Genomic DNA, 17,973 nt, shown 5'->3' on the forward strand with positions numbered 1-17,973 from the left:
ATAAATAATAGGAGTATACAGGTGACTATAGGGGTGCTATTTTGTGTCTACAGGGCTCTTTTTTTACCGCTTACCATTCACACTCACATTCATACCTATGGACAATTTGGAGTTGCTAATTAACCTAGCATGTTTTTGGAATGTGGGAAGAAACCATGCAATGCACGGGGAGAACGTGCAAACTCCACACAGAGATGGCCGAGGGCGGAATTGAACTCTGGTGTCGTAGCTGTGAGGTCTTTCGCGCTGACCACTCGACCACCGTGCCGCCCAAGTTTAAGTTTAGAGTAAGTAAATGTAAGGACGCCTCCTCAATCTGTAGTGATTGTACAGGGCACAGAAGACAAGAGCAGGGTGCTGCTGATGCGGGGGGGGACAAGAAGCCAGAGGGTGAGAGGACAAGGGGGATGAGTTGTGAATAGAAGGGTGTCACGGTTGGAGGGCCGCAGAGATGCAGGGTGAGAGGGTAAGTATGATGGCAGGATGATGATAGTCGGTTGTTAGAAGTACAATGGAAGGGGGATTTGAACGGGGAAATCTCCACGGATGGCTCACAAGACCTAAATACAGTGGGAACTTTAATATCTAAGTACTCTTACATTGGCAAAGTACCAACATTTTTTAGAAGAACACATGCACAAAATAACCATTTTTGTTTGAACAAATTACAATTTGCAACTAAACGGTGTGAAACTTGTGGCGCGACTTAAAACTGCACCAAATGTGCTGTCTTCTATTGTGGAGTTGCATCATCATCTATTTGTGCCTCTTGCCTCAAAAACTGGAAAAAGACGAATGAATATGTTGAAAATTACAAACATTTATGACACCCTTATTTTATTTATGCAGTAGTAGACTAGATGTGGCCAACAGGGCTTTTATTTTGAAGGCCATCAGTGTGTTGTGTGTGAATGCCCGATGGCTAGTGGTGGGCAAAACCGTTCATTTCAGTGAACCGGATTATTCCGGTTCATTCAGTAAAAAGATTTATTCGTGTTGTTGGCGTTCTTGGCGTTCATCGTGTTCATCGTGTTCTTGGCGTTCTTGGCGTTCTTGGCGTTAATCGTGTTCATCGTGTTCTTGGTGGTGTTCTTGGTGGTGTTCTTGGTGGTGTTCTTGGTGGTGTTCTTGGCGTTCTTGGAGGTCTTGGCGGTCTTGGCGTTCATCGTGTTCGTGTTCTTGGGGTTCTTGGGGTTCTTGGGGTTCTTCGTGTTCTTGGCGTTCTTGGCGTTCTTGCCGTTCTTGCCGTTCATCGTGTTCGTGTTCATCGTGTTCTTGGTGGTGTTCTTGGTGGTGTTCTTGGTGGTGTTCTTGGTGGTGTTCTTGGTGGTGTTCTTGGCGGTCTTGGAGGTCTTGGCGTTTTTGGCGTTCATCGTGTTCATCGTGTTCATCGTGTTCTTGGGGTTCTTGGCGTTCATCGTGTTCATCGTGTTCTTGGGGTTCTTGGGGTTCTTGGGGTTCTTCGTGTTCTTCGTGTTCTTGGCGATCTTGCCGTTCTTGGCGTTCTTGGCGTTCATCGTGTTCATCGTGTTCTTGGCGTTCTTGGCATTCTTGGCGTTCTTGGCTTCCTGGCGTTCTTGGCGTTCATCGTGTTCTTGGCGTTCATCGGGTTCTTGGGGTTCATCGGGTTCTTGGGGTTCATCGGGTTCATCGGGTTCTTGGGGTTCTTGGTGTTCTTCGCGTTCTTCATTTCGTTCAATTGGTCGTTAGCCTGTGATCTCCCCCTGTGCATAGACCCGGTCAGCCATGTCGAGTCAGTCCCGTTCACTCATGTTCACGTTCGTACCGACTCAACTGTCTGTCATGAATGAACTGGCCGACGAGTGTCGGTCAATCTCTCGGTCTCGGTCTTTCAGTAAGCTAACCCCACCCACCCACGGAGCGAGGCGCGACGATAGGATAAGACAGGCAAGCACGCAGATAGTCCAATCAAAAAAAGCATTTGCAGCTGAACGGGTATTTTAGGGGTGGTGAACTCGTTCATTCTGTTCACAAAAAATAACTCGTTCGTCAGTGGACATCGTGAAATGGTTTGTTAGTTACGGTAACCTGGTATTTCAGGTTCCTGTTTCGAGAGATTACACATTTAACGGTGGATTCCACCCCCGTGAAATCCCAGGTCCCAACAGCTGACCCTAAAAAGGATAAGATGTAAAAATCAATAGTTAACATCGTTTTACACTTGTCTTAGTCATTACAGTTTAAGGGACCGTATGCAAATTATTCCAAATGCCATTTTTCAACATTGTATATATATCCCATTGTATTGTCAAATTGAGGACTTGTGACAAAGTGTGGTGACGCTGATGGATGCTTCAGGCGAAAATCCTCAGTATTAATCAGGAATAAGGTGCTTATAACGCCTTACATGCTGCTGCAGGTTTTTAACGTTGGATTCCCGTGTGTTTTGCCCGAGTTACAGTGAAATAGCAATACAATTCTTCCACTCATGGAGAGCTAATCAAAAAATCCATGGCGGTGCTCTTAAATGTCTTATGTTCGCTCACAAGCCTTGCAACACCTCATCACATGCAGTCTATATTGCGTATGTCCATTATTGATGGGGGGTGCAAGCAGGTGGGAGGGGAGGCAAGGGATGTGCTTAACATAAATCAAGAGCAACTTCAGCAACATAAGTTAAGAGCACCACAATTATTTATTCTTTATGAACACCCGTGTCCTCCAGGCACTGGAATATTATAGAATTTTTCTTACTGGGAACATGCCGACTTGCCAGTGCTAATGAGCTTTGTTTATGCATGCCTATTTCCTGTCTCAACAAGTGCTATTGTGCACTTTATGCACTTTTACCTATACATTTGTGCAACATAATAGACGCCATATATTGCATACAATACTGGAGTCCATTTTAAGGCTGTCAGAGCCACTTTGATGACACTTTGATGCTTAATATAAACTGATTTTTGGTAGTTTTTTTTCTGTGTGTTGAGGTGCAATGCAGATCAAACCGTATCGAGACGCTCCCTCAGATTCCCAGCCCTGCATATATCGGTATTAGAACTAGGGATCGACCAATGTTTTTTTTTTTTTTACCGATTTTTTTTTTTTAGCCGATGGAAGATTTAGCTTGGGCCGATATTTGTGGCCCATACTGCTTTTGCTCCTTCCATTTATATGAAAAAATTACAATCATAACAAATATTCCAGGTCTCAAGTTGAAAAAACGTGCGTATCGGCCGATACCGATTAAAATAAAGAACGCAAATATCGGCATGTTATATCGGCCGGACGATTTATCGGGCCGATACAGATTCAAGTAAAGAACGCAAATATCGGCACGATATATCGGCCGGACGATTTATCGGGCCGATACCGATTCAAGTAAAGAACGCAAATATCGGCCCGATATATCGGCCGGATGATTTATCGGGCCGATACCGATTCAAGTAAAGAACGCAAATATCGGCACGATATATCGGCCGGACGATTTATCGGGTCGATACCGATTCAAGTAAAGAACGCAAATATCGGCACGATATATCGGCCGGACGATTTATCGGGTCGATACCGATTCAAGTAAAGAACGCAAATATCGGCACGATATATCGCCCGGCCGATTTATTGGGCCGATACCGATTCAAATAAAGAACGCAAATACTGCCACGATATATCGGCCGGCTGTTACAGATTCAAGTAAAGAACGCAAATATCGGCCGGCCCATTTATCGGGCTGATATTCAAGTAAAGATTGCAAATATCGGCATGATATATCGGCCGGCCCATTTATCGGGCCGATACCGATTCAAGTGAAGAACGGAAATATCGGCCGGACGATATATCGGGCCGATACCGATTCAAGTAAAGAACGCAAATATCGGCACGATATATCGGCCGGACGATTTTTTCGGGCCGATACCGATTCAAGTGAAGAACGCAAATATCGGCCGGCCGATTCATCAGGCCGATAATGATTCAAGTGAAGAACGCAAATATCGGCCGGCCGATTCATCGGGCCGATAATGATTCAAGCAAAGAACGCAAATATCGGCACGATATATCGGTCGGCCGATTTATCGGGCCGATACCGATTCAGGTAAAGAACGCAAATATGGGCACGATATATTGGCTGGCCGATTTATCGGGCAAAGAACGCAAATATCGGCACGATATATTGGCCGGCCGATTTATGGGGCCGATACAGATTCAAGTGAAGAACGCAAATATCGGCACGATATATATCGGCTGGACGATTTATCGGGACGATACTGATTCAAGTAAAGAACGCAAATATCGGCCGGCCGATTTATGGGGCCGATACCGATTCAAGTAAAGAACGCAAATATCGGCACGATATATATCGGCCGGACGATTTATCGGGCCGATACCGATTCAAGTAAAGAACGCAAATATCGGCACGATATATATTAGCCGGACAATTTATCGGGCCGATACCGATTCAAGTAAAGAACGCAAATATCGGCCCGATTTATCGGGCAGATGATTTATGAGGCCGATACTGATGCAAATAAAGAACACAAATATCGGCACAATATATCGACCGGCCGATTTATGGGGCCGATACCGATTCAAGTAAAGAACGCAAATATCGGCACAATATATCGACCGGCCGATTTATCGGTCGATCCTTAATTAGAACATCATTACATATGACATTTTGCGTACTAGGGCACCAAGTACAGGAAGTAGTGATCAGTTTACAGTGGCTGGGAAAACATAAAAGTTAAGGTCAAACATTGTGAGACCAGAAGTAACAATAGCAAAAAGAATGCTTAGTATGCTTGTTCTTTCTACCTTTTTCCCGACAGAACACATTTTTTGCCATGCAGCTACCCTTTTCTAAAGTAATATAGAAGCATGGATATGTGGCCAAATGACAGCATTAAGCCTGTACATCCCCCAGTGTATTAATAAAAAGATCCCCAAGGTAACCCGGCTGGTGCATGTGAAAAATCTCTCCTCCCTCAGCTTCTTTCATTATGGCTTCCTACATTAATTTGCCCCCGTCGTTAAGGAGGCTAGCGGCCACGAGAAATATGCAGTCATAGTTCACTTGCACTCGCTGGTCCTTTGTCACGCTGTCACACAAAGCTCCGCCAAGGTCGTCGCTATCACCGGAATGTCTTTTCTGCCGTTTTGAGTTAGGTCGCTTTTGCCCGCTAATGCTGATGGGCTTTGCTGATAGGCTTTGATTGTGGCATACTTTCCAGATCAGGGGTGTCCAGGCTAGTGACACAGAAAATGAATGCTAAGTTGTATATAGTTCAAGAAAAAACTGCACCTCAGCTTTGCGATATAAGTGGAAAAACCTTAGAATCAACTTGCTCTTTTAAAAAAAAAATTATATATATTTCAGTTTGCAGTAAATAATCACTGTATTTTTTTCTGTTATGACTTAATCCCCATGATATTTTGACTTTATTCCCATATTAACTATTTCTCCAAACTAAAACATTAAATATTTCAAGTCCATGGTACTAAAATCACATTTTTCCCCTCATATTCTGAGTTTATTGTCGTAAAATATAGTAACTATAGACTTAGTTTTGTCATGATTTGGAATACATTTTTAATTTTTTTTAAATTTTTGTTATTTTTTATATTCCTTTGACTTTAGTCCCCATACTAACTATTTCTCCAACCTTAAAACCTTTTAAGTGCATGGTACTGAAATCACATGTTTTTCCTCATATTCCGAGTTTATTGTCGTAAAATAGCAACTCTAGACTTAGATTTGTTATGATTTGGAATATATTTTTGGAAAGTCATTTAATTTTTCATTTTTTTTTTAATTCATTCATTCATTCATTTTCTACCGCTTTTTCCTCACGAGGGTCGCGGGGGGTTTTAATTTTTCTTATTTTTTGTATTCCTGTGACTTTATTCCCATATTAACTATTTCTCCAACCTTAAAACCTTTCAAGTGCATGGTACTGAAATCACATGTTTTTGCTCATATTACGAAATGATTGTCGTAAAATAGCAATTTACGACAATTTATTTTTGTCATGATTTGGAATACATTTTTGCGAAGTCTTTTAATTTTTCATTCATTTTTTCATTTTTTTATCAGATTTTTTTTTCTTATTTTTTGTATTCCTTTTTGACTTTATTCCCATATGAACTATTTCTCCAACCTTAAAACCTTTCAAGTGCATGGTACTGAAAAAGTTTTTCCTCATATTCTGATTTTATTGTCGTAAAATCGCAACTCTAGACTTAGTGTTGTCATGATTTGGAATACATTTTGGGAACTATTTCACTTTTTTTTTTATTCCTTTATGGCTTTATTCCCAGAATATTTTGACTCATTCTGTCATTTTTTTGCAACCTATTTTTTTAATGACAACTTTTAATTTTTTGTTTGTATTTTTTTGCTTTTCTTTTTTTTCTCCAATGGGTTTTTCCTTTTTCCTTGCCCGGGTTGGGGCTCAGATCAGGGGATGTTGTCTATCATCTACTGTTTACTGTCTACTTTTGCCTGCTTGAGGCCCTTTGAGGCTCTTTTGTGATTTGACTTGACTTGACTAATGACGGCAACTTCAACTTTATGGTACAAAAATGGCTATTCTCGTAAAATTGCAACTTTTTTCTGTATTTATTTTATTATTGCTGGTCTTGCCATGTTAGCTTTTTAAAATTTTTTGTTAAATCAGATTTTTAGTATATACCGTGGGCCATAAATGATATGAAATGAATTACGGTTTGGTTTTTCTGTATGGGTATAATGTTTGGACACCTTTGGTGTACTGTATGTAATATTACATTAATGACACTGTATCTTCCCTCTGGCTCCGTGCATCCGTCTTCCAAGACGGTACAGTGAGGACCAGGTATCATTTAATAGACAGAATTTCACCGAAGAACTGTTTTGTCTTGCTGTGAATTTCCTCTTCAGCTCACCTTCTCCTCTCTTATTCCCTCAATATGTCACCCCGCCTCCACCATTTAACCTTTTCTCTGATTTTCTTCCTCCCTCTCCACCTCGTTTTCTCTCTGCCTTTAATGCCTGGCCACCTCATCCTCGTTCTCATTTTTTTTTTCCCTGCTTCATAGTTCTCTTACATTTATTCATTTCTGTCCAGCAATCTCTTCCCGGGCCCTCATTTACCTTCAACAGGTTTTTCTCCTCCTCGTTCACCCTCAGCTTTTTATTTTTTATTTTTTGTTCCAATACGTAGCCCCACTTCACTTCCTCCCCCTCCTTTTCACAGTGTTATTTAGCCAAGCGTCATTCTTCTTCTCATTCTCCTCGCCCAAAGCTCTCATTCACCGTGACCGCAGCCATTCCTGCTCGTATGAGTTGTGCTTCAATGCGCATTTTATTCTGGTGGACGTCACATGGAAGAGGAGGTTTTGTGCTCATTTTTGGATTGTTTTAATGGGAAGGGAAAAAATGAAGCTTCTGCTTCTTTAGACTTGGCAAAAAACTTCCGGATTTGTCTCCTAGAAGCTTTTTAACTTGTCAATACACATTTTGGCCAAAAATATCATAAACTGGGAAGTAGGGATGCAACAATTAATCGATGACTTAATGATTGGTCTATTATCCAAATAATAATCAACGGAAACCTTGGTTAGTGTCCGTCTTGGTTAGCGTATGTTTTGGTTTAAGGCTGAAAATTGGTCTAGCAGCATACAGTCCCTTTTGCAGGAAAAATACGGTTTTTCGTTTTACAATGGAACCTTGGTTAGTGTTGGTCTTGGTTAGTGTATGTTTTGGTTTAAGGCTGAAATTTTGTCTATCAGCATACAGTCCCTTTTGCAGGAAAAATACGTTTTATGTTTTCACATTTTACAATGGAACTTTGGTTAGTGTTCGTCTTGGTTAGCGTATGTTTTGGTTTGAGGCTGAGAATTGGTCTATCAGCATACAGGCCCTTTTGCAGGAAAAATACGTTTTAGGTTTTACAATGGAACCTTGGTTAGTGTTGGTCTTGGTTAGCGTATGTTTTGGTTTAAGGCTAAAAATTGGTCTAGCAGCATACAGGCCCTTTTGCAGGAAAAATATGTTTTTCGTTTTTACATTGTACAATGGAACCTTGGTTAGTGTTTGTCTTGGTCAGCATATGTTTTTGGTTTAAGGCTGAAAATTGGTCTAGCAGCATACAGGCCCTTTTGCAGGAAAAATACGTTTTAGGTTTTACAATGGAACCTTGGTTAGTGTTGGTCTTGGTTAGAATATGTTTTGGTTTAAAGCTGAAAATTGGTCCAGCAGCATACAGTCCCTTTTTCAGGAAAAATAAGTTTTTACGTTTTACAATGGAACCTTGGTTAGTGTCCATCTTGGTTAGCGTATGTTTTGGTTTAAGGCTGAAAATTGGTCTAGCAGCATACAGTCCCTTTTTGCAGGAAAAATACGTTTTACGTTTTTGAATGGAACCTTGGTTAGTGGTCATCTTGGTTAGCGTATGTTTTAGTTTATGGCTGAAAATTGGTCTATCAGCATACAGGCCCTTTTGCAGGAAAAATACGTTTTAGGTTTTACAATGGAACCTTGGTTAGTGTTGGTCTTGGTTAGCGTATGTTTTGGTTTAAGGCTAAAAATTGGTCTAGCAGCATACAGGCCCTTTTGCAGGAAAAATAAGTTTTTATGTTTTACAATGGGACCTTGGTTAGTGTTGGTCTTGGTTAGCGTATGTTTTGGTTTAAGGCAGAAATTTGGTCTAGCAGCATACAGTCCCTTTTGCAGGAAAAATACGTTTTACAATGGAACCTTGGTTAGTGTTCATCTTGGTTAGCGTATGTTTTGGTTTGAGGCTGAGAATTGGTCTATCAGCATACAGTCCCTTTTGCAGTAAAAATACGTTTTACGTTTTTGAATGGAACCTTGGTTAGTGGTCATCTTGGTTAGCGTATGTTTTGGTTTAAGGCTGAAAATTGGTCTAGCACAGGGGTCGGCAACCTTTACTATGAAAAGAGCCATTTCACCCACTTGCCCACTAAAGAAAAATAGCCTGGAGCCGCAAAACGTTGTATGTTTAAAACAACATTGGAGGGAAAAAAAAAGACGAGTTGGAGTACTCTTGCTAGTACTGGAGATAAACTTTTGTTTTTAAATGAGCTCTAATTTATTTTTTAGAATCGTCAAATAACTCATTAATAATAATTAATAACTCAAATAACTCAAAGTATTACTCATTTCCCTTCATGTTAACCTGTCAGAGAGAACTGGATAGCATCCTGTCTGCTCATTCAGTCACCAGTCAGAACTCAGTCAGGATGCATTCATGGTCTCACACAAAGTTGGATTTTTGTAAACTCATAACAAAGACGTGCATTTTCACCACACGGGTGCTAAAAAATATTCAAGCATTGCAAAGGGAGCCGCAACAAAGAGGCTGGAGAGCCACATGCGGCTCTGGAGCCGCGGGTTGCTGACCCCTGGTCTAGCAGTATACAGTCCCTTTTTCAGGAAAAATAAGTTTTTACGTTTTACAATGGAACCTTGGTTAGTGTCCATCTTGGTTAGCGTATGTTTTGGTTTAAGGCTGAAAATTGGTCTAGCAGCATACAGTCCCTTTGTGCAGGAAAAATACGTTTTACGTTTTTGAATGGAACCTTGGTTAGTGGTCATCTTGGTTAGCGTATGTTTTAGTTTATGGCTGAAAATTGGTCTATCAGCATACAGGCCCTTTTGCAGGAAAAATACGTTTTAGGTTTTACAATGGAACCTTGGTTAGTGTTGGTCTTGGTTAGCGTATGTTTTGGTTTAAGGCTAAAAATTGGTCTAGCAGCATACAGGCCCTTTTGCAGGAAAAATACGTTTTACATTGGAACCTTGGCTAGTGTTGGTCTTGGTTAGTGTATGTTTTGGTTTAAGGCTGAAAATTGGTCTAACAGCATACATTCCCTTTTACAGGAAAAATACGTTTTTACGTTTTACAATGGAACCTTGGTTGGTGTTCGTCTTGGTTAGCGTATGTTTTGGTTTAAGGCTGAAAATTGGTCTAGCAGCATACAGTCCCTTTTGCAGGAAAAATAAGTTTTACGTTTTTACGTTTTACAATGGAACCTTGGTTAGTGTTCATCTTGGTTAGCGTATGTTTTGGTTTAAGGCTGAAAATTGATACCACAGCTTGTTTGCGTTAATTTTCTGGTTTGCATACAATATGGCACTGGTCTTGTCGTGTTATTAATACACAGTGTGACTCCATCTGTATTCTTAAAATGTACTTATATATTTTTTTTGTCTTGTTAGCATCCTTTTGGCTATCGAATAAGATTGCAGCCGGATATTATGTCACCTGTCATTAGCAGTTGACCAAAATGGTAACAGTCAGTGTCCCTTTCATTTCGAGTCGGCGTGTGGAATGAATTGACTAATCAAGGTTCCACAGTATTTCACCGTTTGACCCCCATGGGACGATAATGTCTTCTTGTTCATAACGCCTGCCACGCTGTCATCATCCCAATGAGACATTACCTCTGTGGTTCGGTCCAGCCTCGCCCCCCGTACCGCCGATAAGTCACCTCGCTGTGTGTGTCCATCATTGTTCCTGTCAGCTTGTCTGCCTTCTTAACATTTTACCATCATGGATGGATGCAAACTCAAAGGACGGATATTGCAGAGAAATCTCTAGTCGATGATGTATTCCCTCCTGTCCATGAGCGTCCTTGAGCAAAAGTGGAGAAAGCTTGAATGCCTCCAGACGGGTGGCTCGGCGTCAATGCCACGTGTGAATGTGGACAATTAAATGGAAGCAATATTACAAAGCACATTTGGGGGGAAGAATAAACGCTCCAAGATGGCGTATTTCTGTTATTTCTGACTCTAGTTGTCACAGAGGGGAGGCAATGATCAGTTGGTTGGACTGTAATGTTTATTGGCCTGTTTTATAATCCCCAGTTGCATGAACCCTATGACCCATGATGAAATTTGACCAGAACTGATGGATGACTTAGTCAGGCTAATTATTTCCGTGAAGTAACATTCAATATTAATACTTGGAAGATTTTCTTAGATCATAAAAAAAAACTTTCTAAATACAGTTTTTACCATGAAGACTCCTATTATTGTTTAAGCCGGCTACAGTATCACAAGTGCCGCTAGCATAGCAAGCTACAAGCTACCAATTCTCCAATTGACTACTACTGAACTTAGTGTCAAACAGAGTCGAGAAGGAGAACAAAGACATCAAAAGTGTACCACTTCCACACGGAATGGGAGGATAGCTTTTTTTCACAAGATGGTGTTGGTCATGCTATGACTGAATCGTAAGGATAATGTAACATTATTGGATGCAGAGTGGGGCGGCACGGCGGTCGAGTGGTTAGCGCGTAGACCTCACAGCTAAAAGACCAGGGTTCAATTCCACCCTCGGCCCCGTGGGTTTTCTCCGGGTACTCCGGTTTCCTCCCACATTCCAAAAACATGCTAGGTTAATTAGCGACTCCAAATTGTCCATAGGTATGAATGTGAGTGTGAATGGTTGTTTGTCTATATGTGCCCTGTGATTGGCTGGCCACCAGTCCAGGGTGTACCCCGCCTCTTGCTCGAAGACGGCTGGGATAGGCTCCGGCACCCCTGTGACCTTTGTGATGATAAGCGGTAGAAAATGAATGAATGTTTATCGTATGGCTGCACGGCGACCGAGTCCTGAGTTCGAGTCCAGCCTTGGCCATCTCTGTGTGGAGTTTGCATGTTCTCCCCGTGCATGCGTGGGTTTTCTCCGGGTACTCCGGTTTCCTCCCACATTTCAAAAACATGCTAAACATGCTAGGTTAATTAGCGACTCCCAATTGTTCATAGGTATGAATGTGAGTGTGAATGGTTGTTTGTCTATATGTGCCCTGTGATTGGCTGGCCACCAGTCCAGGGTGTACCCCGCCTCTTGCTCGAAGACAGCTGGGATAGGCTCCAGCACCCCCGTGACCCTTGTGATGATAAGCGGTAGAAAATGAATCAATGTTTATCGTATGGCTGCACGGCGACCGAGTGGTTAGCGCACAGGCCACACAGCTACGAGACCTGAGTTCGAGTCCAGCCTCGGCCATCTCTGTGTGGAGTTTGCATGTTCTCCCCGTGCATGCATGGGTTTTCTCTGGGTACTCCAGTTTCCTCCCACATTCCAAAAACATGCTAGGTTAATTAGCGACTCCAAATTGTCCATAGGTATGAATGTGAGTGTGAATGGTTGTTTGTCTATATGTGCCCTGTGATTGGCTGGCCACCAGTCCCGGGTGTACCCCGCCTCTCACCCGAAGACAGCTGGGATAGGCTCCAGCACCCCCTGCGACCCTCGTGACCTATGTACATTATTTGACCAATAATAACCAATATAGCGAGAGAGCGATGTTCTACCATAAGTGTAGCGAGATTGGACTTTCATTGAAAGTGAGCTTTTTTTTTCCTGTTCAAATCTTTCGCTGCCACTTAATATGATTCATATTTATTGAGTTATTCCTTTTTAGGAATTCATTAAAAACGAGTCCCCACTTGGAGGACAGATGGTTCTCTCTTGCCTCTTGTGAAACTAAACCAAAGACTTGTTTATACGTCTTTTTAAACAAAGGCAGCCATCTTGGACATGAAGCGAGTATGATGTTCATTAGTTATTTTTGATCAAGTCGTGTTTAACAATTATTTTTGCTAAATAAAGTGTAAAACAGCCTCTTTTGGCAATTACTGAAGGTGGAAATGAACATTCCCATTTCATTAAACGCAACCGGACTGTTCAGATTGTCTATATTTGTAAATAAATCAAATTGAATCATAATATCCACAAGCTGAGAGTTAAACATCCTTTGTTTTTATTTTGGTTTCAGGGTAGTTCAAGGACAATGGTAATATTTATGTCCAAAAACAAGCAAATTAATACCAAACACTTGAACATCAGCAGACATTTAAATCAATACAAACAATTTTGGATGCTGCCTCCATTGTTGCAGATGCTCTTGTTTTGGGAATAAACTGATTTATTTAATGCTGACTTCCCTGTATGCTGTGAATGTAAGCTTTTATTTACATTCATTGTCACGATTTACAAAGATTGATGTGCTATCGTCGTGTATTTGGTGCTCATCCATAAAATTGAGGCATTGTTGTTTCAGTGAAATGATGACTCATATTGATGCATGGAGCTCGCCATTGGCCTTTAACTCGTTTAATATCAGCCATTTTTCTAAAGACAAAACAAGGAAGGGCTTTTATATCAAAATAATGTATTGACAAATATAACACCACAAACATTTGGATTTGAACTGTTTGTGTGAAATTTATCTACAATATGTAACCTTCTGCATGTTGCGCTCCTCCACTAGCATGTGATTCTTCCAGTTATGTAATCTTTCTGCCACCTTGTGGATGTTTTTATGGGGTGAAATGCATTGGTGGAGAGTTGCATCATCAAGTCTTTTTGCTTCTCATGCAAAAAACCCCCCAAAAAACCTGAAAGTTGGAATTGGGTGTTCTGGTTTAAAAAAAAAAATGATGAGTGGTTAGCTTGCTGGCCTCACAGCTAGGAGACCCGAGTTCAATTCCACCCTCGGCCATCTCTGTGTAGAGTTTGCATGTTCTCCCCCGTGCATCCGTGGATTCTCTCCGGTTTCCTCCCACATTCCAAAAACATGCTAGGTTAATTAGCGACTCCGAATTGTCCATAGGTATGAATGTGAGTGTGAATGGTTGTTTGTCTATATGTGCCCTGTGATTGGCTGGCTGGCGACCAGTCCCTGGTGTACAGCTGGGATATAGAATAGAATGCTTAATATTGGCAAATAATACATGCGGTACAGTTTGCTTAAACAGGCATACTTTTGACTGATAACTGGCACGGTACTTGCATGGTGACTGAGTGGTTTGCACATTCAATTCCCCCCTCGGAATCTCTATGTGGAGTTTGCATGTTCTCCCCGTGCATGCGTGGGTTTTCTCCGGGTACTCCGGTTTCCTCCCACATTCCAAAAACATGCTAGGTTAATTAGCGACTCCAAATTGTCCATAGGTATGAATGTGAGTGTGAATGGTTGTTTGTCTATATGTGCCCTGTAACATGTTTAAAGGGACACATTATGCTCATTTTTTATATTTCAAGCATCTACACATGATAACCAGCACAAAAAGCTTTCTAGATCTTCCAGATTTTGCACCTCAAAAGTGGAAAAAAGGCATAATAGGTCTCCTTTAATGGAATTACCGCTACAGTGTCTCTACAGTGAGTGACAACATCCTGACTGCAAGGGTCAGTGCTATTGAAATTGAACTTGGATCCACTTTAGTCGGTGTACAGCCGGTATTGTGGCATAGATTCGCTAACCTCTGAAAATGAGCCAACGCGCAGCCATTATTTTCTGGCAACACCTCCAAGTGAAAATGTCCAAATTGTGTCCTTGGTGGGGCTATTTAGTAACGGCATCATTGTTATCCAGCACTGCCTTCATTCTCTTGGGCGTGGAATTGAACCGAGCTGCACTGATTGTTGCCGGAAACCTCCTCCACTCCTCCAGGATGTTCCACACCTTGCTCTCCTCCACTTTTCCTTCCACTTGAAGATGCCCCACAGGTGGCATGGACTCGGCGGACTCCGTCAACTTCACCATCTTCAGCATGATTGTCATATTGCGAATTATGTTGGAAAAATTTTCAGAGGGAGCGTGCAGACAACAAAGACATCAAAAGTGTACCACTTCCACACGGAATGGGAGGATAGCTTTTTTTCACTGGATGGTGTCGGTCATGCTACGGCTGACTCGATGCAGTGTAAGGATAATGTAACATTATTGGATTATTGGATTAGTGGGCGGCACGGCGGTCGAGTGGTTAGCGCGCAGACCTCACAGCTAGGAGACCAGGGTTCAATTCCACCCTCGGCCATTTCTGTGTGGAGTTTGCATGTTCTCCCCCGTGCATGCGTGGGTTTTCTCCGGGTACTCCGGTTTCCTCCCACATTCCAAAAACATGCTAGGTTAATTAGCGACTCCAAATTGTCCATAGGTATGAATGTGAGTGTGAATGGTTGTTTGTCTATATGTGCCCTGTGATTGGCTGGCCACCACCAGCTGCCTTCTACACGAAGGCAGCTGGGATAGGCTCCAGCACCCCCGTGACCCTCGTGAGGATAAGCGGTAGAAAATGAAAGAATGAATACAGGCTGCACAACGGTCAAGTGGTTAGCGCGCAGACCTCACAGCTAGGAGACCCAGGTTCAATTCCACCCTCGGCCATTTCTGTGTGGAGTTTGCATGTTCTACCCGGTTTTCTACGGGTACTCCGGTTTCCTCCCACATTCCAAAAACATGCTAGGTTAATTAGCGACTCCAAATTGTCCATAGGTATGAATGTGAGTGTGAATGGTTGTTTGTCTATATGTGCCCTGTGATTGGCTGGCTTTGCGACCAGTCCAGGGTGTACGTACCCCGCCTCTCGCCCCAAGACAGCTGGGATAGGCTCCAGCACCCCCCGCGACCCCACATTGAATGAATGAATGTGGGGATGTGCTTCAAAACGTCCAAGTTCCAAGTACATGTTGGATTCCTCCAAGCATCGCCATGTTTGAGGCCCAAAGTTGCAGTGCTTTCAAACAATAGTTTGACCTAGTTCAGAAAGTCCTCGGAAAACCACAACATACCACGAAAATCAGATGTGTATTCACACTATGGTGCCTCCTTTAAAGTTCTTTTTTTGCAGTTGGAGCCTTGACAGCCATGACAGGATAGTCGACCTTTTATGAGCATGTACAAACGGCACGGAACATGAGTTTGGACTTTTAATTAATGTTCTGTTAACGTGACATTTAAGGAGTTTTAAATAATCAATGACAACGAGCTGCAGTCCTTCTACTTTTTACAACTTTGGTTCGTTTTTTTTCCGAACAAAGCAATAGAATGAAGTCCGGTACGGTTTGAACAAGGTCGCCACAAGCTCATCCATATTGCATTGTTATTAAAAGAACAAATAGTCAATCAGAGCGGAGGGTGTTTACAGTTGCCAAATGTTAGACCGTTCCCGTTATTGAAGGATGCATATTTCATGAGGACTTGGTGATGAAGCAGCACTTGGCTCCAAGTTTACGGCCGCCTTCAAGCCGCAGTCACATTTCAAACTTGAGGTGTCCTTCTGAAGGTTAATTACATTTTGTGTTAGTGGAAAAGGATAAGGAAAACAATCCCTTACAGCAGGGGTGTCCAAAGTGTGGCGCACGTGCATGTTCATCATTTTGGTTCATTTTTTTTGGACTGATCTTTGATTAGCTAGCAGATTGGCTATGTTCTAGATCAGGGGTCTCAAACTCAATTTACCTGGGGGCCACTGGAGCTAGGGTCTGGGTGAGACTGGTTCCAAAAAAAAGGTTTTCCAAAAAAAAAAAACCCAAAAAATGCATTTATTAAAAACAAAAAAATGTAAAAACTTTGCTTTGGTTCCAATTTTCTACAAGAAAAGTTCTGATAAAACATTCCACTGTTCTCAAATATCTTACTTTTTTTTTCTACACAAAATAAGATGAAAAATAAATAAGCAAATCAAAAATAAAGAAAATCAATTAATCAGTAATAAATAAATAAATATAATAATAATAATAATAAAATGACAAATAATAAAAACTTAAGAAACCACATATAGTTGGTGGGTAGACAAATTATTTTTTTCAGATTAAAATGAACAAAGCATTATTAGAGCCCTGTAGACATGACAAAACACGACTATAGTCACATTTATACTCTTTTTATTTACAACATATTGCGCAACTGCAGGGTCTTGAGACACATGCTAACTCGCAAACTAGAGAGCTAGCGACCTAAACAGTAGCCTTCAAGTCATTTCCTTGAAACTTAAATAGCCAAAAACTTACCACTTCCACACGGATAGCGAGGATAACTATTAACAGTTATTTAACCTTTAACATGAACATTAATCAAACGTAATATTTTTTTCTGGGTACATGATACCATACAGCATCCATATCAAACTTGCGCGGGCCGCACTAACATTAAACTTTCATATCAACACGGGGGCCTCAAAGTAGGGTCCTGCGGGCCACATTTGGCCCGCGGGCCGCGTGTTTGAGACCCCTGTTCTAGATGTTGTAATAATAATTATAAGAAAAGAAAAATCCATTAATCATGTCCAAGATACGAATTATCCCCCAACCCTCTATGGGATTTCAGACCAATTTGCTCTGCAGTAATAGAACCGGACGCTTCTCCTTGAGCAATATAGCTGCAGCTTTGCCAACTTAATCAGCTACTCTAACCTTTCTGGTTATTAATGTAACCTGCCGTCAGTCGCACACACACACACACACACACACACACACTGTGTATGCCTAGAATCGCATCACTGCTCCTCATCGTCCACAATTAGTAGCCCAGTGGTTTCTGCTTTAGCGATGACTGTGTGTTAAAGATTGACCATGTTTAATTGAATATTATTCCGTGTATAGATCCAAAACCGGGTGGCACGGCGGTCGAGTGGTTAGCATTGTTTGCATGTTTTCTCCGGGTACTCCGGTTTCCTCCCACATTCCAAAAAAAACATGCTAGGTTAATTTAGCGACTCCAAATTGTCCATAGGTATGAATGTGAGTGTGAATGGTTGTTTGTCTATATGTGCCCTGTGATTGGATGGCTGGCGACCAGTCCAGGGTGACCCCGCCTCTTGCCCGAAGACAGCTGGGATAGGTTCCAGCACCCCCGCGACCCTCGTGAGGAAAAGCGGTAGAAAATGAATGAATGAATGAATGAATGAAAACCCCAACAGGTTGCACAGTGATCGAGTGGTTAGCACGTAGACCACACAGCTAGGAGACCACGGTTCAATTCCACCCTTGGCCATCTCTATGTGGAGTTTGCATTTTTTCCCCGTGCTTGCGTGGGTTGTGGAAAATAATGTGGAAAATTCCATAGACTTTCTCCTGACACAGTAAATAGATGTGTATCATTAGGCTGCAACATTGATGATTAAGCGATTAATCCGCAATTAATTTGGTATTTGTCTTTTTTTTTTGTTTAAAAATGCAAATATTCTGATTTCAGCCTCTTGAATGTGAATATTCA

General features: G+C 41.7%; 1 protein-coding gene across 6 annotated transcripts in view; it reads left to right on the forward strand.

Annotated features, from left to right (window-relative positions):
- Nucleotides 1-17,973, forward strand: part of grid2 (glutamate receptor, ionotropic, delta 2) — a 528,950-nt gene that overhangs the window by 85,650 nt on the left and 425,327 nt on the right. The gene's annotated exons all lie outside the window — the stretch shown is intronic.

Source organism: Doryrhamphus excisus, chromosome 4 (assembly GCF_030265055.1).
Source record: "Doryrhamphus excisus isolate RoL2022-K1 chromosome 4, RoL_Dexc_1.0, whole genome shotgun sequence".
NCBI lineage: Eukaryota > Metazoa > Chordata > Actinopteri > Syngnathiformes > Syngnathidae > Doryrhamphus > Doryrhamphus excisus.